This window comes from Molossus molossus, unplaced genomic scaffold (assembly GCF_014108415.1).
Source record: "Molossus molossus isolate mMolMol1 unplaced genomic scaffold, mMolMol1.p scaffold_m16_p_8, whole genome shotgun sequence".
In the NCBI taxonomy this organism is placed as follows: domain Eukaryota; kingdom Metazoa; phylum Chordata; class Mammalia; order Chiroptera; family Molossidae; genus Molossus; species Molossus molossus.
The window spans coordinates 75525547-75553113 of NW_023425402.1; the positions used below are offsets into that span (position 1 = coordinate 75525547).

The window sequence follows — 27567 nt, forward strand, 5'->3', positions numbered from 1 at the left end:
GACCACCAGGAGCTTTCTGCCTAGCTTATCATCTTCAAGAATTTGGCAATTGCCTTAAGGTAAAAAAACAATATAAGTTTAGGCTTACTTTCCTGTGTCACATTCTCAAAGGGATATAGCTGGTTGTACAACTTCCTTTCTCCCAAATTCTGACTCTGTTTGTATCCATAATCTTCATTCTTTCCTCTTCCTGCCCTGTTAAAATGACAGAGTATTTGGGTTTTCATGCCATTAGTAATAGTATTCTCTACCTGGACTATCTCTGAAGATATTTACCAAGAACCATCAAATGTCCCCAGGAATGAAGAGCTTGCAGAGCTTGCTCACATATCTGTAGTTCCCTTTCTCTTCAGGATATTGGCTCCTTGAGTACTGCTTCTTTGGGGAATTCTGCATTGCTTCTAAAATGTTTGCTGTGGTGGTGGTGGTTGCTATTTATTTGGTTTTGTATTTTATCTATTTCCATGTTTCTCTGTTGTAGGTTTGACTGCTGCAATTATTTTACCCTGCCCTTTCGAAAGTCTATGATCATTTTAAGTAAAATTTTTGTTAAAGGATAACATACACAAAGAAAATCGCAGATATAAGAGAACAGATCCAAGAACTTTCCAAAGTGAACATGCTCTTATAGATGAAAAAATATATAGTAAATAGTAAGTTAATACCCTTGTGGCTGCTCACAGCAACTCCCACACTCATCTAAGAATACCTGTTATTCTCACTTTTTTTTTTTTTTTTTATCCTCACCTGAGGACATTTTTCCATTTTTTGTTCAGGTAGAGTGGGAGGGAGAGAGAAGAACAGAGAGAGAGAGAGAAACATCAACGTGAAAGAGATACATGGAGTGGCTGCCACCCGCACGACCAACCAGGGCCACCAACCAGGGCCGGGGACAAACTGCAACCAAGGTATGCGCCCTTAGCGGGAACCGAACCGGGTCTCTTGGGACCGCAGGCTGATGCTCTAACCGCGGAGCCAAACCGACCAGGGCTATTCTCACTTCTTATATCATTGATTAGCTTTCCTTGTTGTTGACCTTCATGCATAGGAAATCATAATGAACGTTTTTGTGTCAGCCTTACTTTGCTTAACATTTAACATTTTGTTTTTTAGACAATCACGTAGTTTTTGTTTTGTTTTGTTTTTAATCATGATGAAGGCCCCTTATTTTTGTTAAGTGGTGACTGATTGATTTTTAAATGCTAAACTACCTCTAAATTTCTAGAATAACATTTAGTTATGACACTTGGTTACAGTGCATTATTGGATTTGATATTCTAATTTTGTTTTAAGAAACTCTGTATGACATTTATGTATTCCATTTATGCTTAATGAAATTTTTCACATTTTTTGGTTTATGTCTATGTTTCATGGTTTTCTATTTGAATGGCCTGTATTTCACTCCATTTTTTTTTTAAATTTTTGATGAATCTAGTATATTTACCAGTGCATTTCCCCATTTAACATTTTAGTTGTGCATTATTTCTCTATTTTTAATGGCTACCATAGAATTTATATGTCATTAATTTATTATAGTTTAATAAATTAAACACTTTTATTTTCCCCCAATGATGTTAAACTTTAAAACAATTTATTGTTATCCATGTACCTCACTCTTGCCTGTTGCTTTATTGCTTTCGTGCATTTTAAGTTATATATATTTGAAAATCCCAAAGACAGGGTCATTATAAGATCTCTCCTCCATCTCTTGGATACACACACACACACACACACACACACACACACACGCACACTCCTACATAGTTATCTGTCCTCCTGTTCTTCATAGCTTTCTTCTTTTCCTTATTTCTATTTGTAATTATCACTCTACATGAGGAATACTCTTTGATTTCTTTTAGAGCAGACCTAGGCTGACTATAATTTTTCAGCACATTAAAGATGTCTATGTTGATGTTCGGAAGTCACATGTCAATTGTATTTTGTTGTTGCTCTGGTAAATGTACCTTTATTCTTTGGCTGCTTTTAAAATTTTCTGTCATTGGTGTTCAGCCATTTTACTAAATAAGCAAAGTTTGGCTTTCTGTGTCTTTTTTTTTTTCCTTAGAGTTTTAAAGCATCTTGAATATACCTGTTGATATCTTTTACCAACTCTGTTGAATTTTCTCTTTTCATTTTCTGAGACTATCTGCATGTGAAATCTTTCCACTCTGACTCTTGCTCTTTATTTTACAATTTTCATATTTATGCTCTAATTTTCATATTTTCTCTTGGCTTGTTTTAACAGTTTGCCAATCCTATCTCCTACTGTTCTAATTTCTTATTGTGCCAATTGACTGTTTATTTCTGTTATTGAAATTTTCAATTTTAGATTTTCTATTTGATTTTTTTTAGTCCCAATATTTGGGTAAAATTTTTCATCTTCTACTACATCTTTAAAAATCTTAATCATAGTATTTTAAAGTTTTTATAAGCATACTCCAACATCTAAATTGTGAATAAATTTTTCATTTTTTTGATTTTCAGTTATATTTTCTTATATCTTGGCAAGTCTAATACAGTACTTATTGATTGACTTACGGACATTGTGGATAAAATTGTAGGTGTACCAGGTGATATATCCCTCTTTCAAAAAAGTTCACCCATTTCTCTATTGGGGAGATAGAACGGGCATCAATATCTTAATTCAGCCATAAACAGCAGAGTCAAACTTTTTTGCAGATTTGGTGTTAGTTCATTTACTTCTGTTTTCCCCAATTCCTATAGCAAAATAACCAAGCGAGTAAATTGAGAGGTTATGCTCATGAGGGTACATCCTATTGGCATGTCCTGGACTGAATTTATTTTCTGACACATCAAGATATTCAAAAACTTTATTCATAGAAGTTTCCTTCGTGCCTAGTGCCTTTTTATTTCCTTTACTCATATGGCTTTCAATGGTTTCAATGTATTGATGAGAAAACTTGTTCATTTAAGTTCAGTTCTCTGGTCATATTTTCTCACTAGGATCTTGGTCTCGCTAGCCTCTAATTTTGTCCCTCAATTCCTAAAATATACAAAACTCTTCTGATTTCTGTATCTCCCAGTAGTGCGCCTCAGTCTGGGAAAGCTCTGGGTTTTTAACACCTTGCCCTGCATCTAGCTAGAGAAAATAGCAAAGGGAAAATGCAATTGCCAAAAATCAGTTTATTTCTTCACAGTTATTACTTCTCTAGAATTCTGATCTTCTATTTCTGGTTGGTTCATTAGTCATTTCATAATTTTGAATGAGTGTTTATTACCAATGTTGTTATTATTTAATATTGTTTTTGTAGTTATTAGATGGAGCACTGGTGTTCTGCAGGGTACTCCATCACAGTCCAAGGTGGAAATATACTTTCAATTTTTAGGATAGTTTTGAGGGGTATAAATCTACATGTTCAAAGTTTTGTTTTTTTTAATCTTCACCCAAGGATATTTTTCCATTTATCTTCAGATAGAGTGGGAGGGGGATAGAGAGAGAGGAATATCGATGTACGAGAGACATCGACTGGTTGCCTCCCACATGACCCCAACCAGGGCCAGGGATGAACCACAACCGAAGTAGGTGTTCTTGGCAGGAATCAAACTCGCAACTCTCGTCTGTGGGCCGACACTCTAACTGCTAAGCTAAACCAGCCAGGGCCAAAGTTACTTTTTAAGTACTTTAAAGATTCTTCAATATTTTCAGGTACCTATTATTTCTTCTGCAAATCAGCTACCATTCTAATTTTTACTTGCTAAATATTAAGGTAATAATTCTTTGTTTCTCTGCCTCTTCAAGTGTGTTGGGCGAGTAGGGAATGCACAAATCTAAGTGTCACCAAATTAATTATCCTTTTACGTATCATAGGAACTCCTCCAACTACTCATATCAGCAATACTAGAATTAAATACAGTATGCTTTTTTTTTTTTACAGTTCATATTTAGTCCTAGGTTTACACATAGTGCTGACTACTAGTCATTATGTTGATTTTTATCTCTAGTCATTTTGGTTGCCTGAAGTTGCACTCTAGTAGATTCTTCAAAAAGACTTATGGGAACAACGTTTCCTGAGTTCTTTCAGATTGATGATACTTTTCTGTAGCCTTTACATTTGAAAATCTATTAGCAGATATAATATCCTTAGTTCATATTTTCTTTCTTTAGGTGTTTTAGATAATTTAATCTACATTTTTCTGGCCTAAAAAATTGAGAATAAAAAGTGATGAAGATTTGCTTTTTTGTCCTTATTCTGTCTTTTTACTTGGCATTTTTACTGGCCTGCCTCAAGGTTTTCTTTATTTTTAATGTTTCTAAACTCTTATTGATTTTTTTGAGACTATGTTTTAGTGTTGGGAATTCCAGATTGATTTTCTAAGGAACGTGGCATGTTCTTTCAAGATATTATTTTGTTTTGCTACTCAAGAACATTTCCTTGAATTATAATTTTTAGTGCATTCCCTCTATTTTTACTTTGATTTTTTTTTTCTTAAAGACTCTTTTCTGTAATCTAAATTCTTCACTTTGAATTTAATAAATATTTCTTTATGTTGTAAAGTTGTTATTAAAACATAAGTATATAAAAGAGCAAGCATATGTGTAAAGCTAGATTAATTGTAATAAACTGAACTTACCCATGTAATAAAGCACAGGTGATAACAGCATACTATCAATACAACACAAAGCGTCCCTGTCCCTTGTCAGGCTGCTGCCCCCATGGCTAACCTCTGTCATTTTTTGTAATAGCTGTCTAAGGTGGACTTTGTCTGTATGTGTTTTACATAAATGGCATTTCTATGTGGACATTTCCCTTTTCAAATGTTTTAAAATGTAAACTTTCAAATTTTTATATCAGGACATGTCCACACGTTCATAGAATGTTTACTATTTATACTTTTTGAAGTTTATTTTTTGACTTGAATTTTTATTTTTTTAAGTGAACTATAAAAATAACTATTTTAAGACATTGCAAGATAAAGTAAATGATGAAATACATATCGTTTGAATTACTCTAGTTGCTTAAAATTGTATTGACCACAAAGATTATCTTTTTTAACATACAGTAAAATTAATGGCTATTTCTTCTCACAGTATTTTTTCTTTTACACTATAGAGTTTATTGTATATGTAAATTTGAAATGTTTACAGAAGTATATCAAATTACATTTAAATTAAATCGGATCTCTTGTAGCTGATTTTGAAGCTTGTTTTTGGAAGATGAAATTAATGAAGTTTTATTATTATCATATTAATCTATTAGATACAATATGAATTTATACCAATTAAGAAACTAGTATATTCTTAACACCAAACAGCAATTACTATAAAACCTGTGGCCAAAAAAAAAAAAAAAAAAGATTTTTTTTTCTTTTGCTAACAATGTTAATGAACACTTTTCTCTGAATTATTGAATAATACGAATTATTGTATGTGAAAACATTTTATAAAATACAAGCATGTATACAGATATTAAATGTTAATGTTGCTATATTTTCAATATAATGGATTGATTATAAGTTGATTTAGTGTGTAAAAGCTGAATCAATTGTAGCTGCTCTGCATTTCTATGTAACAATTTTCCTTAACTGGAAAATTCAGATTTCCAAGTATACTTTTCTTATATGTATAACCGACAATATCAAATTTGCATCTATTTAAACAGTTATCTAATCAAAATTCATTTGCCTCTCTGTAGCAGCTATTGAGAACTGAACACCTATGCAGTAAGTGGACAATGCATGTTCATTCAGTAAATATTTTTGGACAGTTTTTCCATATTAGGGATTATATTAGAAATTCAAACATAAATAAGACACAATAACTTGCATTTTAGTTATGGAATTGTGAATATGGTAGAAACAGTAATTACCAAACTATTATGAACTTTACTATAGGCTAGGATTCTCACTTATAGTATATTATTTAATTCTTGTAATGGCCTATGATATAATTTAATTCTTACAATCACTTATGATAAAAAGTTTACTTTACATATTTTATAGATAAGGAAGATGATACTCAAATAGTTTTGCTAGCCAACCAAAATTTAATCACACAGTAAGCCCAGGAACTAAAATTGGGATCTGTGCTTTTCTTATTTTAATGCCCAAGGTTTTCCATTATTGACCATATGACTTGTCAGATAACTTTTAATGTATTAATGTGACAGTGCTATATAAGTATATAATTGGTCTCTAGCTAGCAGCTATTTTTTTAAGTTCAAAGTTTAAATATTACAAATACTCATACTTTGGGACTCAGGTAAAATGTTAGTCTGTCTTTCCAAAATTAATATGGCTATTAAATCATACCAAATCCTTAATTAAGTGATTGATGTAGTCTATTACATACCATAGCCCTATGACTTTGTTTTTAGATATATATTTCCATTCTGTATTATAATGTGCTAATGTATTTTTTCAAAGAATAACAATACTTTTTTATTTTTATTTATATGTGAGGAATTTATAGCTAAGTCAAATAACTTCCAACTACTTGTAATGGCAATGTTAGGACTTGAATAATGAGAATCATTTGTTAGACTAAAGTGACTTTACTACAGATTCCATTTATTTCTAGTGGTCAGTAAATCTTTCAATTTACCTTAAAGGCTCAAGAAACCCATTCAAAGTTTGTCTAAAGGAAAATTATACCCCTAGTGGGAAACGTTATTCTAGATGGGATTATGCAGCAATTATGATGTGCTATATAGTTACAGAGATTGATTCTTCTGGAAAGATATTATTACTAAATTATCTGTTTTATATGTATGGTTTATGTTAAAATAGAAAATCATTCATTCATTCATTCATTCATTAAATTAAATACATTGTCAACCCAAAACCCAGATTGAATCTAAAGAAGTAAAAAATAACTGGTACATTAATATTTTTCTGAATTTGAAATGATGGTAGATTAGATGGTCTGAACCTCTAGACCCTTCTTGGTCCTTTGTAAGAGTCAAAGCTGAAGTAGAAATTAACCTAAATATAATATGTTATTATTTTTTTCTCTGTGTAAGGGAAACATTTTATTTCTTAGCTATCTTTGTTTAGTAAAAAGGAAATTAAACATAAAGGAAAGGTAAAAATATAAAACTGTTTTTCTCAAGAATAATGTATAAATACCATTAAAAGAAAAAACATTTATATTCCTTGGTTATTTAAATATTTTTATTCTAGTGTTTCTTAAATATGTACAGATATAAAGTATAAATTCTTTCAACTATAAATGGCAAAACCTAAGCAAATTTTCAAGTTAAATACAAGCAAAACTAGAAAATTAATAACTTTCTAATCAAAATGATTAATTTGATATACAAATTGACATTTAGTTGAAACTGATGTGTTGTCATAGTGTGACTTGTGTACTGATACTATTGCAGGGGCCATTGTGAGTATGGCATATTTATGTTGCCATGTAAAGTCTGATGAGTTATTCTGTCATTTTCATGTGCTTGAACTATTGAAAGATATTTATTCATGCATAATATCCTGATATCATTTTGTCCTCACATAGCAGTGATTAATACTATATATTTTCCTTTTTGTTCTTATTAGTTTACTAAAATTAAAGACACAAAGACAAATATAATTGAGAACATAATAGTAAGCATTGAAATTGAATGGCAAATAATGGTTGTAATCCAAACCATTTTAAAATTAGATTTAGATATTGCTGTAGTTTATTATTGTTTTATGATAAAAGTCAAAAGACACTAACCTATCTAATGAGCATGGAGGGGTAAAGATGGCATATTGATTAACTATTCAGCCCAAAGAGAGTCGTGAATTATGAATGAAGTTCAGAGACATCTTTGTGAGTCTTTCTGAATTGATACAGTAATGATAGAATATTTTTGTAAGCTGCAATCTTTTCAAGCATATCAACTCTGTATATACCACCCTTGATTCTTTTAATCTTGTTGTAAAAGAAATTACAGATATCAGTGCAATGGAGAAATTATATCACTCTTCCTAGTTAGGTTATTTTAATTTCAACTAAATGTTTTCATTATCTCAGCCATTTAGAAGTTATAAGTATCGCAAATATCTTTTCCCAGTTTGTGGTTTATTTTTACAATGTCTTTATTTTATCTTATAAGAAAAATTTTATTTTTAATTGCAATATAGTCAATGTGGTCAGTGTGTGTGTGTGTGTGTTTTGTTTAATATATCTTCTCGTACTTCATGGTGAAAATACTTTTTGCATTTTTAATGGAATAAAATTTTGGTTTTTATACTTTACTTCCAAATACAACAAAAAAGACATGCACTAAGATAATTTTTAGAATATATTACAAAAGAAGAAAATAATCCCAGAATTAAGGACTATGTTACCCAGAAAGAATGATAAGCAAATCAAGTAATAAATGTGTACATGAGCAACTTATTATTTGATCTTCATCTGTAGGAGTGCTGCAGTCCTAAATTTGGTCAAATTTTACCCAAGATTGCTTCTGCTTTGGCCCATCATCAGGGAAAGTGACTGACCAGAAACAACCTCAATCCCCTTAAGATTTTTGCTTCAATACAGGCCTGTGGGTTCACAATAGAACAAGGCTCAGATATCAGATCAAAAGTCTCCTATTGGTACCCATGCTAAGATACTGTATTCTTTGCTTTGGTCTGTTGCACCTGGCTTCAGAGTCTGATTTCAAATTGTATTTGTGTGTGTCTTTCTTTTGATTCATTTCCCTTTAGAGTGTGTGCACTTGTGTTTGTGGGTGGGTTGATGTATGAGGGTGATGTTATGGTGAGATCATCTAAGGGTCATCTCCTATGAGGGCTAAAAAAATGTGTTCTGCCCATATCTGTCCTAGGAGGGCACCCAGAACACACAATTGATTAAGACAGTAGTCACAGCTATTTAACATTTTTTGTCACCTATGAATAACAAACACAGCTTTTGTAGTTATGATGAAAACAATATATCTGAAGCAAAGCAGAGTTGAATAGCTTTATTTCATAGAAGCAGGCATATTTTATTCTTCTTTTTTTAAATGTTAAAAACAACATTGCAAACATACACAACCTTGAAAATGACAATGTATAAGGGAAACAGAAAATAACTAACACGAATAACAGTACTTTTCAATATTTTTACTGTATAAGATGCCACAGTTTAAGGTATTTATTTGAAGTTGTATTCTCCAATATGGAGATGTTATCTTAGTATAGCATGTATTTATTTCTAAGTGGGAGTTGGTGTAAGGTATTGAGTATACATCATAGCCTTTTCTTAGACAGTCGTATTTTACCCCAATTTGACTATGAGATGTCATAGTAGTTATTTAATCTGCAGCAAGTCAACATTTTGTTCAGATGAACTTCTTTGCTAAAGCCTGTGTCTAGTGACCTGGAATAGCTTCCACTGTGATACTTACTTACCATGAAAAGGATAGCATTAGTCTCTTTGCTGGAGCATTTTATTATTATTATGATTTTAGGAGCATTGGTTAAGACATTTGTTGAGGATCTGGTTTTAATTTATTATTTTACAGCATGCTGAGAGTCATATGAATCACTTTTATATTTATAAATTGTGGAATATATGCAATACCAAAACTGCCTTAATGTAGTTGTTGGTTTTGTTTTCATTTGTTTCTTCATTTTATCATTGATAATTATCATATAACATGGTCTGCCTTAAAAGGAACACACACACACACACACACACACACACACAAATACAATACAAAATAAAGTTGAAAGAAAAACAAACTTTATTTTTTATAGCAATTTTATGTTCAAAGCAAAACTGAGCAAAAAGTACAGAGTTTCCTTATATCCCCTTTCCCCACCCATTCACAGTCTCCTCCACTATGAACATCTAGTACCACATTAGTACTTTTATTACAAATGATGAACTTCGGCACATGATTATCACCCAAAGTCTATTTTTATATTATAGTTCACTCTTGGCATACATTCTGAGGGTTTTGACACGTTGAATGGCATGTGTCCATCATTGTAGTCATACAGAACATTCTCACCACCCTAAAAATGTTCTGCACCCTGCTTATTCATCTTTCCCTTCTCCTTGGTAACTGCTGATCTTTTCACTATTTCCATAGTTATGCCTGGTCCAGATAGTAATGAGTTGGAATCATACAGTTTGTAGTCTTTTTAAAGATTTTTTAAATTGATTTTTAGAGAAAGAGGAAGAGAGAAAAAGAAACATGGATGTTAGAGTGAAATATCAATCAGATGCCTTTTACGTGCCTATGGGGGAGTAAGCTGCAGCCTGGGCATGTGCTCTGATCAGGAATCAAGCCGGCAACCCGGCAGTGCGTGGGACGATACCCTACCATGAGCCAGACCAGCCAGGGTCAGTTTAGATTAGCTTTTTCGATTAGCTTCTTTTACTTAGTAATATGTAATTAAGATTCCTCCATGTTTTTCTTTTATTTTTTTTATATAGCTTAAAGCTCTTTTTTTTTTTTTAGCACTGAATGTTTTATTCTTGTGAAATATCACCTTGATTCTGAACACTTTATCTAAAAATTTACCTATATTTTAGCAATTGCAAATTTTTATATATATATTTGCATGGTAATTGCTACTAAGAGCAGTAGTAATCATTTATGTTGAATTATGAATGTAGAAAATATTTTAAGACATGCCCAAGTGTGACTATATTGGCTTATACTAAGACTTACAAATTAAACAAAATCCTTTTCTGAATGTCACTATTAGTACCCTCTCATTACTAATTATTCTGCAGGAGTTAGTCTTTCTTTGATAACTCTAGAACCAAATCATGGTGGATTTTTATTACTCTTAGGATCATGCGGTCAAAATATACAAGTGTGAAGGTGTTTATGTGTCAATGGGCTTTTCTAATCTTCATGAAGTTTCAGAAGACTGTTCTTCAGAATATTCCAACTTTAGCTTCTAAAGTGACACCAACCTTTTGAGAACGGTATGTCTACGTCTAATTATATAAGACATGTTAATACCATGGAGAAGAGGAAGTAGACATAGCAGGCTGGGAGGAAGAAGAGGCTCCAGCTATATCCTCAGGCACACACCCCAGATGCATAAACAGTCAGTATAGTTTGTTTTTTTAAATCCTTACTTAAGGATATTTTTCTAGTTATCTTCAGATAGAATGAAAAGGAGAGAGAGGGAGAGAGAGGGGAAAAACATCAATGTGAGAGAGACACATCAACTGGTTATCTCCCGCACAACCCCAACCAGGGCCAGGGATGAACCAGTATGTGTCCTTGACTGGAATCGAACCTGTGACTCATTAGTCCACGGACCAATGCTCTAACCACTTAGCAACCGGCCAGGGCTGGTCAATATTGTTTTTAAGGACAGAATACTGACATAATGGTTTTTAAAATCACCTGGGCAGCTTGTAAAATTGCTGTGTCCTGGACTAGCTCCAGGTCAATCAAATGAAAATTTCTGTGGGTGAAGAGATTTGGGTATTGTATACAAACTCCCTACTAAATTCTAAAGTGCATTATGGGAAACAGTATAAAAGTAGCCATCTGTTTAAAACTCAGTTGAAATCCTTGGTTAGTTTTTCAAATACTTATAACGATTGTCAAAGGTTTGCACATATTGATGTGCTGTTTTAACCGCTGATCAATGTGTAAGTCTTCTCCGTGGCCCCTGCCTGCCCCCAAACTATTCCCCTTGGTGTGAGAACTTAACTGCACTTCTGCAAAGAAATGGTATATGATCCAAGGCATTCTCTAATTCACATAGTGCCATGCATTTTTTGAGTTCCTGTGGCTTTTAATCTTAGGTAATTTAGTGTGGCATTAACTTATTAGTTTGTCCAGAGTAAATGGAAGTAAGATGGAATTTCTAGTTCTAATTATTTGTTGCAAGTGTTATTGCTAATGAACACAGCTAAAACTGGCAGTTAGACAAATACGTATTTATTGTCTAAGTTATTAAATTATCTTAAGTTAACTTAGAATTATTTTTTGTAGCAGAATTTCTTACCCTTACTGCTACATGGACTAGGTATGCCTTATTTCCTATCATAGCAAGTAATATACAATGTCTATTTAAGATAACAATATAAATATAAAGGGAAAGTCTCACAAGCATAGAAGACATTTTTTGGTACACAGATCGTAATTTATCTTTATTGAGAAGGTATATGGCTGACTAAACAAGTGGGTGTCAATTTTAATATGAAATTTAAAAAAACAAAGTCTAGCCCTGGCCAGTTTGGCTCAGCGGTTAGAGCATCAGCCTGCGGTCCGGAGAGACCCAGGTTCGGTTCCCGCTAAGGGCATGTATCTTGGTTGCAGTTTGTCCCCGGCCCTGGTTGGTCCTGCGGGTGGCAGCCGCTCGATGTGTCCCTTTCACCGTCGATGTTTCTCTCTCTCTCTCTTCCTCTCCCTCCCACTCTATCTGTACAAAAAATGGAAAAGTGTCCTCGGGTGAGGATAAAAAAAAAACAAAAAACAAAGTCTAGAAAAAAATAAAAAGAACACAATACATAGATGAGGGTTTTATCACATTAAGAAATCCCTTTTTTTTTTCTTAGTGAATGATGATTCTCCTAAGGGTCTCTTTTGAATTATTAATTTTATTCATTAATGCTTTTCTTTTACTTATCCTTCACCCTCAATTAAAGTCTTAAGACTCGGAAAACACTTAAGAGCTTATTGTTTGAGAACATATTTGTCCGGGTACATAGTCTTTACATTAAGAGAATCCTTTCTTCTATGACCTCCTATCTAAAGCAAAAGTAAATGGACACACAAGAGAAAATATGAATACTGGGCTAATTATGTACCTGTGTAATCTGTGAAGCTGATGCTATTCAATAACCTAAACTTAATTAATTTTCATCCTGACTGAAACATTCAATTACTCACTCATTGTTACATTAGTATAGATGCTCATCGACTTACGGTGGGTTCTATAATCCCATTGTAAATTGGAAATACTGTAAATTGGAAATACATTTAATACACTTCCCTACTGACCATCATAGCTTAGCGTGCCCTAAATGTGCTCAGAACACATGCATTGGCCTACAGTTGGGCAAAATCACCTTACTGTTGCTGCCCAGTATCATACCACATATTGCTAGCCCAAGAGAAGATCAGAATTCAAAGTACTGCTTCTACTAAATTGTAACATAGAAAACTGTATGTTGAACCACAGTAAGTTGGGACCATCTGTTTTTAAACATTTCAGTTATTACCACAGCTCATTAGAATGTAAATGAAGACCATGAACTGAATTAGTAAATGACGATTAGTTTAGACAGATTTTCTTGCAGATCTAAGTTTCTTCTCTCACACACTAACAATACGCAATTCTATTATTTACAAAATCTTCATGTGCACATACATGTTTCTCTCCTACTCACAAGAGATATAACATAAGCATTGGATCAAACATAACATATGTTATGTTATATAACATAACATGGATCAAAGCTTATTAATGTTTAATCGCAGTTTCATTGTTTCTAACAGTTCTCACTAATTCCATCTCATTTGCTTCTCAGAAAAAAAACAGCCACAGCGCAATTCACCAGAGGGGTGTTGTATGGCAGCGTGGGGGTGAACTTAATGAACTGTTTAAATTCTTCAGAAGACTAGCTTAGGGATAGTTAAATTTTCCAAATAAATTTTTCAAATTAAAACTAGTACTGTTAATGACTTAGCTTTCTTTTTAGCCAAGAGGCTCAAAATCTTTAACATATTTTATTATTATTGAATATACAGCTGATTCTAATGTGATTTTATATAGTTGTGCTTTTGTATAAAAATTATGTAAAAACCTTACAAATTATTAGCCTTCCTTCAAATTCTTACAATTGCATAAAAACCACATGGCTCTTTGTCCTGGTTCTTTTACCATCACCCATACTACTTTCTTTAATTGAGTTTATGAGAGCATCTGTGTCTATTCACATAACACACAAAGACCATTTTCCTACTCTTAAAAAGATAACTCATGGGGGAAAAAAATGGAGAAGGAAGGAGGGGGAAGTAGAGTTTATATTTAATTATTTATACTCATGGGGAAGAGGAATGATATAGGTAAAGAAATTCCATGTAGCCCTGGCCAGTTTGGCTCAGTCATTAGAACGTTGGCCATGAACCAATGAGTCACAGGTTTATCCCTGACCCTGGTCAGGTTCATGTGGGAGTCTCTCTTACGTTGATGTTTTATTCTCTCTCTCTCTCTCTCTATCTCTCCCTCCCTCCTTCCCACTCTATCTGAAGATAAATAGAAAAATATCCTTGGTGAGGATTTAAAAAAAAAATAAGTCCATATATAGTCTAAATGTTTTCTTTTTATAAGTTAAATCCACTTATTTCAGCAGATGTGAAAATGAATGGTTGCCGGTTTTATCCATTTCTATTTTGTCTCCTCCATCTTTCTTATAAGGAGAAATTAAATGTCTAAAATTTAGGTAAATGTTGAAATATCCAGAAAACAAGCAGCTAAAGCAGAAAGGTGAAAAGAAAGAAGAAACCTCCATAATCTGCTCACTCATGTATATACCTTTAATCAGAAGTTGACATTTCAGTAAATTGCTCATCAGGCCCACTGCCGCATGAAATTTTTCAGTCAGGGTAAGTGAGCTAGTTCTCTTCAAGACTACCTAAAGGATGTAGCCCTACTCCCAGTACAGGACCTACAACCAGGAACAAGTGTTAAACCACACTGTTTGCTATGAAAGAGGTAGGATGTTCTGAACATTGTGCCTGGCTGGACTTCACGGACAAACAAGGTGGTGTTCAGATTGCATGGGAGCAGTAAGATGAAGGAATTCCTGGTTAGAGTTCTGGCCCCAATTTATATCACCTGCCTGACATACTGTCTTCATAGGATTGCACAAAGATTTGATGGTATGTAGTTCCCCCTGCTTTAATATCCCAATATGGATATTCGCTGGATTAATGTGTCATATTGGTAATTAATTTGCAATTGACCTTGTCAGAGATTTTCTGACACAAAGAGGACTCAGTATGTATTGATTTTTAATGATTTCATGAATCATGATGAGCAAAAGCATGAAAAGTTTATTCCCACTTTTGTTTTAATGAATCGGCTAAGCCTTTGTCAATGGCCTTCATGTCCTTGATTAGAATACAAGCTTTTTAGACTGTGTAGGCCCTTTGGAGAGAACTTTCTCCTGAGTTTGAGGACAGGGAGGTGACTTGGTGTGGCTTATTCCTGGCTCCGCTGAGCAGAACATACTGCATTTCCAGGAAAACTAGAGTTACTAACTTGGGACTTGAGTTTTATAAATTGGTATAAGTCTGAGAAAAATTAATTTGTTGTAGATGATATCAGTAAAATTATTTGTTTTCTATTTGTCTCAATTAGAAAGCCTTTTTAAAAAATATTTTCCTCAATAAGGTCAAGATCATTAGTTTGTAAAAAGTTTCCTCATATTGAATATTTTAGACTTTAGCTTAAAAAGACATGAAAAGATGAGAATCAAACATCTAAAAAGTGATAAAGCTAAAATCTGGGCCTAGATGATAAAGTGCAAAAAGCGCTCTCACACAATACCTGTGTTAAATGGAGAGCACCATTCAAAGGGAAGAGGGTCGATTACTCTCTATTTAATGTCACATGCTTAATGAAAGGTGCTGGTCTGCTGGATTAAACAAGTTACAAAGTTAAGATTCATCAGTAAATCTAAAAAGATCCAAGCAGCTAGCTTTAGAAATTGTTGAACTTGTCACTGTGCAAACAGTATTTTTAAACAATTTTGATTACTGAAAATTAAACAATGACACCCATGAATGCATTCAAATCATGTCATAATTATATTCAATCAAATGTTATTTACAAACACCAATAAATTATGCCTCGTTCCATTTCTCAACTCAGAGAGTTCCCAGATATCATAAAATTACAAAATTTTCTACTTTGTATATTTTGATGCTATTCTTCATTTACTTTATAAATTATTCAACTGAAGTATAAAATGCACACAGGAGAATGAAAATACATGAGTATAGAGCTCAGTGAATTTTCAAAAACTGAAGGTAAGCATGTAATAGGCACCCAGATCAAGAAACAGAACATTCTGCAAACTGAACTCAAGCAAAAGTGCCTCCTTGTCTGCAAAATCCCTTCCTGTTATTAAAGTATCCAAACAAATGCCTTTCGGAGCATAAAGTAGGAAACAGCAGCTTATGCTCCAAATGATTTTCCCTATTTTTGTATTATAGGCTGTCCAGGTCAAGCTATTTTCCAGTTCTCTAACTTATAAAAATATAAGCATCCAACCCAAGTTTTCTAGTTGTTGACGTTGGTTTTGTTGGCTTGCCATGAACTACTATATTCTATATGGTATAATACACCCTCACTATTTATTTTCTTTAAACATAACATTCCAATTACAGCTTACTATTTAGTAATGCTAAGTCAATCAATTTAAAAATTATCAGTTAGGCAAATATGTTCTTTATTACTGAGTACTTGGTAGTAAGGCCAAACAATGTTATCTTTGGGAAAAATGACTAATAATTACATGAAGAAATCAATGTAAAATAGTCTTTAAGACAAAATTATGAATATTTGAAGAAAAACAATTTTATATTAATCAGTAGTTTTATTTGCACATCAATATAACAAAAATAATAAAACAAAAAAATAAAAATTGCTAAATGCCCGAATCTTTTCTTCCTCAAGAATTACTATGGATAGAGATGGAGAGGCTTCCATGGTAGATAAACTTAATAAGGAATCTACACAGTAGTTGTGTCCAAAACTATTTGGATCAGAAAGTAAAAATTAACCTAAAAAATGAAATATGTGCTCTTAAAGAATACATTTTAGTGGTCCAAATATGCATTATTGCCCTCTGGTTTAAAGAATGATATTAACCTCATTCTTATCCATGTAGTTGGACCAAGGAGAAGATGTTAATGTTTTGCCATTTCATAGGTTTTGTTTTCTAAACTTATACTCATGACTTGCTTGTAAACACTTGGTGATAAAGCAATGACCTGAGAATTTTATTAACAAATGTTCTTTGTAACCAAGGTATTGGTTTAAATATATAAGCAGTTCAAAACTTCAGACAAACATTTTATGGGCATGCTTTTAGCAGTTAATTTGGGGGTAAAAAAGCTTTCTCAACAAAATATAAGAATATTAAACTGAACAGAAAAATGTTGATCATAGTGTAAAAATTAAAATATATATTTGGGTGTGTGTGTGTGTGTGTGTTAGCATATATAATACTATAGGTAGATTATTTGGTGATTATATAGAGCTTCTTGTACTTCCCACAATAAATAAAACTAAAATATCGAGGCCACAAATGATAAATTTATTTACACTGGCAACCTACAAATGAACACTCTCTAAAGAAAATAAAATATATCCAGAAGAAAAGGTGGGGTGGGGGGTCATTTAGATGTGAGGCAGGTTTAGGAACTTACAAAATAAGATGTTTGGGGAAGAGTTGTACTATATATAAGGGAACAATACAAATATAATTATAGTAAATTTTCCTGAGAGTGCTGATAGAAATTCTGGCTCTTTACAGAACTGACTCTTTTTAAAATAACATATCTTTTATTTTATTTTTTATGCCAGAGTACATTGTAAGTACTGGTGGCATCTACTGTTAAAAGCTTATCCTAAAATAACAAATATCAACGTTTTTCAGTAACAGCCAGACTTTTAAACAAAGGAAAAAAACCTTGACCAATGAAACCATAATGGGCTTTGGAATACACTTGCAAAGAGAGAAGTGTCCAGTAGAGACTGCTTTATGATCAGAATTATAATGTCTGAAAGAGAAAACTACTCGGAACTTACTATAAAAACAGAGCTAGGCAAGACTACATGTTTTCTTTCTTTCTTTCTTTTCCATATTTTTCCCCCCGATATTTTGTTCAGATAGAGTGGGAGGGAGGGAGAAAGAGAGAAACATCTATGTGAAAGGGACACATCGAGTGGCTGCCACCCACACAACCCAACCAGGGCCGGGGACAAATGGCAACCGAGATACGTGCCCTTAGCGGGAACCGAACCCGGGTCTCTCTGGACAGCAGGCCGACGCTCCAACCACTGAGCCAAGCCGGCCAGGGCAAGACTAAATGTTTTCTTTAAAATTAAACTAAAATCCATTTTCAAACACTATCTCTCATGGAATTACAAACTAGAAATCAATTTGATTCAATATTTATAATTATTATAAATAATTACCTTAAGTTATTTATTTATTAAGAAATTAGGGAACTCTCTGGATGGAGGTATTAAGTAGTTATGAAACAAGCTATTATAAGTTAAAGTCATTGCCCTGTTACCCTGGCAGAGGTGGGTCACTGAAGATTTAGATGCTAGAGCAAAAACACATTAAAAGTTATTTGAAGCCACTGATATAGCCTCTTTGCCACTGGGAAGTGGGCAAAACCAGCTGGAATAGTGTGTCTCTACTAGAAAAAATAGTGGGTTTGGTTTCTGGTTCTTGAAGATAACAAAATATTACTGGAATAGATTTGAACAACAATATGCAAAGTTGAGGAACCAATATTAGGCATCATTTCTGGACTCAGAAAACCAAAACTTTTTATTTTTTGGTTGTAGGTTGCATCACTGTTCTACAAAGTATATAAAGTTTATTGAAGTGTCTCTTCAAAAATTACATTGAGTTTATAAATAAATTTTGAAGAAAGAAAAATATATAATTCAGGAATATATAATTCAGGATACAAGGACTCTTTCAAAGGCCCATCAATAGGAACAATAGAATAAAACTTGGTAAACTAAAAGCACTTCAAGGTCACTAAGGTGGGGCAGGCCAATGAAGATATGCCAACACTGATGCTCTGTGCTAAGCAAGATGCTGGGATGTTAAATTTAACATAGGAGTCTAGAGATAAATCATTGGGCCCATGTAAGATGAGTATTAAGAACTGAGAACATCATATCTACCCAAATAGAGCTATAGCTTTAATGCAATTATAGTCCTTAAAAAAATATATTGAAGGAAAAGAAGGTGGCTCTCTGTGGGTTTAGATTTAAAATGTATACCACCTACTTGGTGTAGGTAATTCCAACCTGAAAAATTTAACTGAAAATACTGTATAGCACATGATCAAAGCTAATACAAATTCCTTCTAACAGAATACATTATTATTTTTTCCTCAAAAATTTTCTATATTAGAAAAGTTTTCTATATTTTCTATATTTAAAAAGGCATTTTTCGCCCTGGCCGGTTTGGCTTAGCGGTTAGAGCATCGGCCTGTGGTCCTGAGAGACCCGGGTTTGGTTTCTGCTGGGGGCACGTGCCTTGGTTGCAGTTTGTCCCCAGCCCTGGTTGGTCATGCGGGTGGCGTCCACTCAATGTGTCCCTTTCATATCGATGTTTCTCTCTTTCTCTCTCTCTTCCTCTAAAATAAAATAAAATAAAAAAAGCATTTTTCGCCTGGCCAATGTGGCTCAGTGGTTAAGCATCAACCTATGCACCAAGAGGTCACCAGTTCGATTCCCGGTCAGGGCACATGCCCAGGTTGTGGGCCAAATCCCCCCCAATGGGTGCCATGCAGGAGGCATTTAATCAATGTTTTCTCTCTTCGATGTTTCTATCTCTCTTCCTCTCTCCCTAAAATAAAGAACAAAAATTTTTAAAAAAATAAAGCATTTTGGGGCTATTTTAGGTCAGCTTTTATGATACTAAAAGGTATCAGAGATCATCCTGTGTAGCCAAGATTTGAGTTTCAAAGATACCAAATAAAAGAAAATGCACTGTGCAGAAATAACATTCTGCCACTTTTCCACTTTGATGCATTCACTATTACAATGTGGTGCTGAGCCAAATGCCTGAGCCAAAGAGGCACCCAGAACTTCCAGCAGTTTTACTGTCATTGAGAGAAAAATAGTGGATAGCATTGCCCAGGCAGTCAAGAATCAAGACAAATGCTCCGGGTAGAAAAGAACTGAAGAGAAGTAAGCTGATGTAGGGTGCTCCCAAGTCCCTCAAGATATTTGCTTATGTTTAAGCTGAAAAAAATGAGAGGTCTAGAAACCCAAACAGAACATTGTAACAAGAGAATAGAAGCATAAGCGGTGCTTCAGCCAGTTTTACTGATCTGCAGACACTAAAATGAGGGCTTAGAGACTACTACTAAGGAAGATGCCTGGTATCCATACTTGGCTTACAGTTGAGGCTCTTAAAAAGCTTTCATTTAGATGCCCAGTGAGCAAAGTATACTAGAAATAGATCAGCCCTCACAGAGATGGAGAATTGGCCTAACCATCTCAATTTCTGATTAGAACAAAAATAACTGCTTCTCTTCTAACTGCTGGGCAAAAGCGAAAGAGTATAACATCATGCTGAACATGTTTCTTTATATATAATAGCTACCATTAAAACATTAAAGAAGAGAGGAGTAAATGTCTAAAAATTAAGAGAAAATAAATGAGACACAGACCATCATGTGATTCAGATTCTGAAGCAGTTAGATATATAATTAGATACTATACTTGATCTTAGCCAAAAGGCCAAGAAGCTATAATTAGATATACAAGTAGAAACAATTGTGTAGAATATGTTCAAGAGAACAGATGCCAAAACTAAATGTTTTAAATATACTGATTAACAAAATCAACTAGGTATACATGTACATATGTATGTAAAGATTGATATATAGATATAGCTAGATTGGTAGATAGATATTGATATAAATAGATATATAGATATAGATATTTCCACTAACTGAATAATTTAATTCTTTACAAGTACACATTGGATTACTTATCAAAATTGACCATATACTAATTACATAGGTAAGCTTAAACAAAGCTCAAGGAATTGAAATAATGTACTTTTTGATCTCTGAGCACACTGAAATAAATCTAGAAATCAATAACAATGATGACAATTAGGGAGTCTAAAAATTCACAAATTACACAACCATTGCAACAACATATGGGTCAAAGAAGAAAACACATTGGAAATTATAAAATGAATTGTGCTGAAAAAGAATATAAATATTACATAACACTATTTGATGGTATATCCAAATCTACTTATAATAAAACTTAGAGCCTTAAATATTTTTTTAAAAGAATGAAGGGAAATTTGTTGTCTATATAGTTATTTCAAAAAGTTAAAAATGGTATCTGTCTTAGAAAGTTTGACATAACTAGGAAAAAAGAGAGCAAGTCTGGTGTTATAGAAAGAATATATGCCCTCATTTTGCAATAGTAAAACAAACAGTAGAAAAAAAACAAAAAGAAAAAAAACAAAAACAAAGAAACAAACACCTGGAAATATTACACAGATCTAAAATGCAATTAACAGATTTCACCAAATGAATGTAAATAGAGCCCCACAAAGGTGAGAATATGCATATTGATAATATCCTGAATTATAAAGAAAGCCTCAGCAAACTAACAATAAGATTTTGCTACCTTTCCAGAAAGGGAAGAAGTTAAAAATCAATAAACAGAAGAAAACTAGAAAATCTTCAAGTACTTGAAAAATAAGCAGTTATAACTGAAATAATATATGGTTCAAAATAACAATGGGAATTAGAATTACTTTCTCTAGGATAAGAAAAATATATCAAAAGGTGTAGGATAAAATGGTGCTTAGCTTTAGTTAGCCTTAAATTCTTATATTAAAATATAACAAAAGCTGAAATTAACGTTATAAGTTTTCACCTCAAGATGCTACCAAAAAAACACACCCTCAAACCTGAAGAAAGTGGATGATTGTGAATAGTAAATATAATCACACAAATCAGTAAAATAAAAAACAAATTAACTATAGGAAAAACATTGAAGCTAAAATTCTATTGTTTTAAAAGTTTAACTTAATAAATCACTGAAGACTAAGAAAAAGAGAAAATGCAAATTACTAATATTGTGATTAAAAATGTCACATCACTATAGGTTTTACAGAAATTAGAAAGATATTATAAATACCATAACAAATAAAATGATCATTTAGATTAAATAAAATTATTTCTTAAAAAATTTTAGGACATTTACACAAAGAAGAAAAGGCAATCTAAAAAGTCTAATGGCAATTAAAGAAAATAATTGGTGATTAAAACCTTTCCCACAAAGATATCTCCAGGGCAATATGGCTTTTGCTTCTGAATTATACAGATATTTAAGAAAAATTAACATAAAATATAATACAAAGTCTTCCAGGGAGTGTTAAAAATAAAGCACACTTCTCAAATTCCAGCAAGGAATTTGGTGTCAAAACCCAGCAAAGACCCTACAAGTTACATACCAAAATCTTCCATTCGACATGCATACAGAAACCCAAAACAATGTGTCAGAAATTTAAACAGCAAGATTTCTTGCTCAAGGGGACTGGGATATAAGGAAGAGTTATTGATTTGCAACCATTCTCTGAGATATAAGATTTAATGCCTGATAAGACTTCCAAGAGATGGTACATCCTCTCTCTGAGGATGTTTTCTAGAAGCATAGAACAAGCAATGATCCATGGTAAGTGAGGTCAAAATACCATAACTGCCAGGGCAGATGGTAAAGGAAGGGAATAAAAAGCTGAAGGAAGTAGGCAGGCTGGGGTGGATATACTGTGTAGGGCCAGAAGGCCATGAAGAGAACTGTGTTCCTTGCCCTAGATGGTTTGCCAGCAGCCTGTGAACCAAAGTGTCTCAGGTTTGATTCCTGGTCAAGGGCCTGTACCTGGGTTGCAGGATCGATCCCCGGCCCCATGGAGGTCATGCAAAAAGCAACCAATGGATGTTTCTCTTTCTCTCCCTCACTCTCCCTCCTTCCCTTCCTCTCTATCTAAATGAATCAGTGGAAAAATATTCTCTGGTGAGGATTAACAACAACAACAACAAAAAAAAAGAGAGAGAGAGAGAGAGAGAGAGAGAATTGTGTTCCAAAGGAAGGTCCGAGTGACATGATTAACAAAGCCATAAGGAATACATGAGAGAGAGAAGCACCAGACAGTACCAGAGGCCATCGTAGAACTAGGCTCATTGCAAAGGATGATGGAACCCTAAAACAAGAGAAGCCAGGTGGCAGTGACTCACTTCCCAAAACCAGACTGATGTAATTTTAGTGTACAGTAAAGGCAGAGTGGCAGCCAATAGGAATAACCCATAAAATTCTGGAGATTGTTAGTTGAATGAAGTGGGCAAAATAAAAGGGCAAAACAGTAAGCCAATAAGGAAATTATTGAACTTTTGTAACCATGAGAAATCAAAGATGGATTATGATTAGGCTGAAGGCAATCATCACAATAAAACATCTTAAACCTTAATCAATTTCCAGGTCCTGATCCTACAGTCTTGACAGGAAGACAGGTGTCCAGGAGAAAGGATTTCATAGCATCATCTTTTCCCCAAAGCATATACAGCTAATTATTTGGGTAACTAGACACTGGGGAAAGGGAAATACTGAAAATACTTTGAGTATTGTTGAACACAGGGATGAGTTGACATTAAAATTTGGGTATTCAAAGCATCATCATAGTCTCTTTGTAGAGTAGGCATATCAAGTCCAGTTAATAAGTAAAAAGCTGATCATTTTGGGTTTACTGTCTCTGCGGTACTACATAGCAATTAACATGATTAATGAGTGTCTTCATTTTCACTTAATCAATATCCTTCCAATTGCCTTGAGTACTCACCTGTCTTTGAAATTTGTCTGTTGATAACTGAATCAACTAAGTTTTAACACACAAATGTGACAGAAAAATAATACTTTCATATATCATTTTAGCAGAACAGGGTGTCTCAGTTTCTTATAAAACATTGTGTGAATATTCCTGTTATAAGACTAATGGGATGAGAATATGTTTCCTTTTAATCTTTAGAAATATAGTTTTACTAGTCAGTTCCTGAGTTTTAAAAAAACACATTAAAAATTTATAAGAATAAAAAGCATCAAGCATATTTAAATTTTTCCTCAGAAGAAACTCAAACTAGGGTATATATGTCCTACTTAGTATCAAGATGTCATCATCATAATGTATTTGGCCACATGTCATGCATTTTTTGGTACTTATTTATGTATATAAAGTAATCTAATCCTCCCCAAATCCTCAAATTATATTTTATGAAGATTAAATAGTGTATTTACAGTCGCATGGCAGACAAGTTGTAGAGATAAGATTTAAATCTACACTGTTTATTTCTATAAGTTTAGCTTTTTTAGATTTTACACAAAAGTGATACCATGCAGTGTTTGTCTCTGTCTGTCTGACTTATTTCACTTAGCATAATGCCTCCATGGTCCATGCATGTTGTTCCAAATGGCAGGGTTAGCATTTTCTTTTCTTTTTTTTTCATGGAAGAATAATATTCCATTGTATTTAAATACCAGGGAAACATGATATATTCATCCATTGATGAGTACTTAGGCTGTTTCCATATTCTGGCTACTGTGAGTAATGCTTCAATAAATATGGGAGTGCAGATAATTTTTCAATATTCTGTTTTCATTTCCTTTAAGTATGTTCTCAGAAATTGGACTACTAGATTATGTAGTAGTTCTCTTGTTAATTTTTTGAGTAATCTCCATACTGTTATCCACACTGCCTTCACCAATTTACATTCCCACCAAAGGTCCATAAGGTTTCCTTTTCTCTACATCTTTGACGAAACTTATCTCTTGTCTTCTTGATGTTAGCCATTCTATCAGATGTGAAGTGATATCCCATTGTGGTATAGATTTGCATTTTTCTGATGATTAGCAATGTTGAGCCTCTCTTCATGTGCCTGTTATCAATTGAGATGTCTTCCTTGGAAAAATATCTGTTTAATTACTCTGCTCATTTTTTTTTAATTAGATTTTTGTTTTTCTATTTGAGCTGTATAAGTTCTTAATTAACACCTTATTCTATATATGGTTTGCAAATATTTTCTCTATTTTATAGGTTGCCTTTTTATTTTGTTGATTATTTATTTATTTATTTTTTTAATCCTCACCTAAGGATAATTTTCCATGTATCTTCAGATAGAGTAGGAGGGGGAGAGAGAGAGAAACATTAATGTGAGAAAGTCACATCAACTGGTTGCCGCCTGTGGCACGGCCCTGACCAGGGCCAGGGACTGAACTGCAACCTAGGTATGTGCCCTTGACTGGAATCGAACCTGAGACTTTTGTCCACAGGCTGACACTCCAATCACTGAACCAAACTAGCCAAGACTTATTGATTGTTTCTTTTGCTGTACAGAAGTTCTTCACCTTAATGTAGTCCCACTTGTGGATTTTTGTTTTTGTTGTTTGTGCTTAATGTGTCATCCAAACATTCACTGCCAAGACCAGCATCGAGGAACTTACTGCCATGTTTTCTTTTAGAGGTTTTATGGTACTAGGTCTTATGTTTAAGTCTTTAAATCATTTAGAGTTAATTTTTGTGCAATGGTGTAAACGTGGTCTAATTTCACTTTATTTTGTGTGTTGTTATTTGGCATTCCCAAAATTATTTGTTAATGAGACTGTCTTTTCACTACTCTCACCATTGAGTGTTCTTGGCTTCCTGGTAAAATATTAGTTTACTGTGTGTGTAGTGGGGTGGAGTAAAAATAGATTGTAGAATACTGGTTACCAGGAACTTGGGGCTGAAGGACTTGGGGAGGTGCTAAAGGGTCCAAACTTGCAACTAGATGAATGAGTTCTGGAGATCTAATGCACAGCAGAGTAGTTATAATCAACAATACTGTATTTTCCCTTCAAAATTCCTAAGAACTAGATCTTACATGTTCTTATTACAAAGAAAAGAAATGATAATTTTATGACACAGCAGCGGTATCAGCTAAAGCTATGGTGGTAATTACATTGCAATATATAAATGTATAATATCAATCTTAAACGTGTTATAAATCTTAAACCTACACAAGGTTTTATGTCAATTATATTGCAATTTTTTAAAATCCACACTGTTTGGTGTTCTTAACTATTATCTATATTAAAAAGTTATTGTAATTAAGATAGTGCCAGGGATAAATAAATGTAACAATGGAACAAAATATAACAAAATAGATACACACATATCAGAACTGAAATCACAGATCAATTGTAAAAGAATAAATTATATGAAGCAATTATGTGAAAGAAAATAAAATGTTAACCTTTCTTGATACCATTTATAACAGCCTATTCTGGATAAATTAAGAAATTAAATTGGAAAGATAAAACCGACAGTCTAAGATAATATAACAAATATCTTTATGACTTGGGGTTAAAGCAGGAGTTCTTAAATAACACTCAAATAGTGCAAATTACAAAGCAAATGACAGAAATTTAACTACAATAAGTGAGAACTGTATATTTAATGTTACCATAAAGAAAGTAGCAAAATAAACAAAAGTAGGGAGAAAATATTTGAAAACCTAATGCAACATAATATCTATAAAGCTTGAAAATTTTTAGAGTTTCTATAAATCATCAATTTAAAAAGTCAATAGAAAACAGAGCAAAATACATGAATGGATATTGTCCTAAAGAGCATACATGACTGACCAGTATATATATAAAATGTCCGTACTAGTCATAAAAGTGCATATTAAAACCACAGTGAGCTATGTTGTACTCATGAGATGGGGAAACATTTTCAAGTCTTACTGTACAGTGTTGAGAAGGATGTATTGTCAGGTGTTCGTCAGTGATCGATGACCACTGTTATATGCTGCAAAGGGAAGTGAAATTTGATACAAATTGCTTTGAAAAGCCCATCTGATATTATCTGCTAAAACTGTATGTCCTATAGCCTTTGAATTCAACTGCTAGATGTGTACCTTAGTGAATTTATTGCTTATAAGTGTTATATGATTTGTACAATAATCTTCATAGCATCAAAGCTTTTAGTAATATAAAATGGAAGATAACCTAAATATTAAAACAAAAAGAAAAAGCCAATGTGATATTATCATAATACATATCTGTAACAAAGCAAAAAGGAACAAACTAATATATGATTGAAGGGAAAAAAAGGAAGATTTGAAATATACATGCAGTTTGATACCAATCACGTATAGGGTAGAAATATGCAAAATTAAAATGTGTGTTTTAAAATACATAAGACTTTAATAAATGTATAAAGGAATTAATGCAGCTGGGACAGGTATCATCACAGTATTCACCTACATGAACAATGTTGATTTCTTGGGCTCTGAGGTTTGTAAATGGGTAGCATTTTATTCTGTATACATTTTGTTTCTCTTAAAATACTTTAAAATAAGTTTAAAACAAGATTGGTTACAATGGACATGGACAACTAAGCCGGGGACGGGGCGGAGGTGGGGTGGGGTGGGGGGTGCCAATGGGGTAAAAAAGGTAAAATATATGTAACAAAAAAATAAATAAATAATTTATTTTAAAAAAAAAAGATCGGTTAGGCAAATTTCCTTGGATTATACAGCCAATAATTAGTTGTGCCAGAAGTTAATCCCAGGAAGCGCTACTTCTGACCCTTAGTTTTTAACATTTTCTATACATTATTTCTTAGACTCTTCGATATCATCTGAACACATGATATTCATGAATCTAATCAGGACAGTGGTGGAAGAAAAGGTCATCATAGCACTACTCCCTGAGCAATATAAAATCGTTATTTAGATAAAAACTAATAGACCTGATAACTAAAAGATAACTAACTAAAACCAACTCTTACTTCTTTGGAAAGAACCTCATTTCCCC

At 33.2% G+C, this 27567-nt stretch overlaps 1 pseudogene; it reads right to left on the reverse strand.

Moving 5' to 3' along the window:
- Window positions 1–20313: 20313 nt before the first annotated feature.
- Window positions 20314–20442, reverse strand: LOC118622182 (annotated as a pseudogene).
- Between the last annotated feature and the right edge of the window lie 7125 nt (window positions 20443–27567).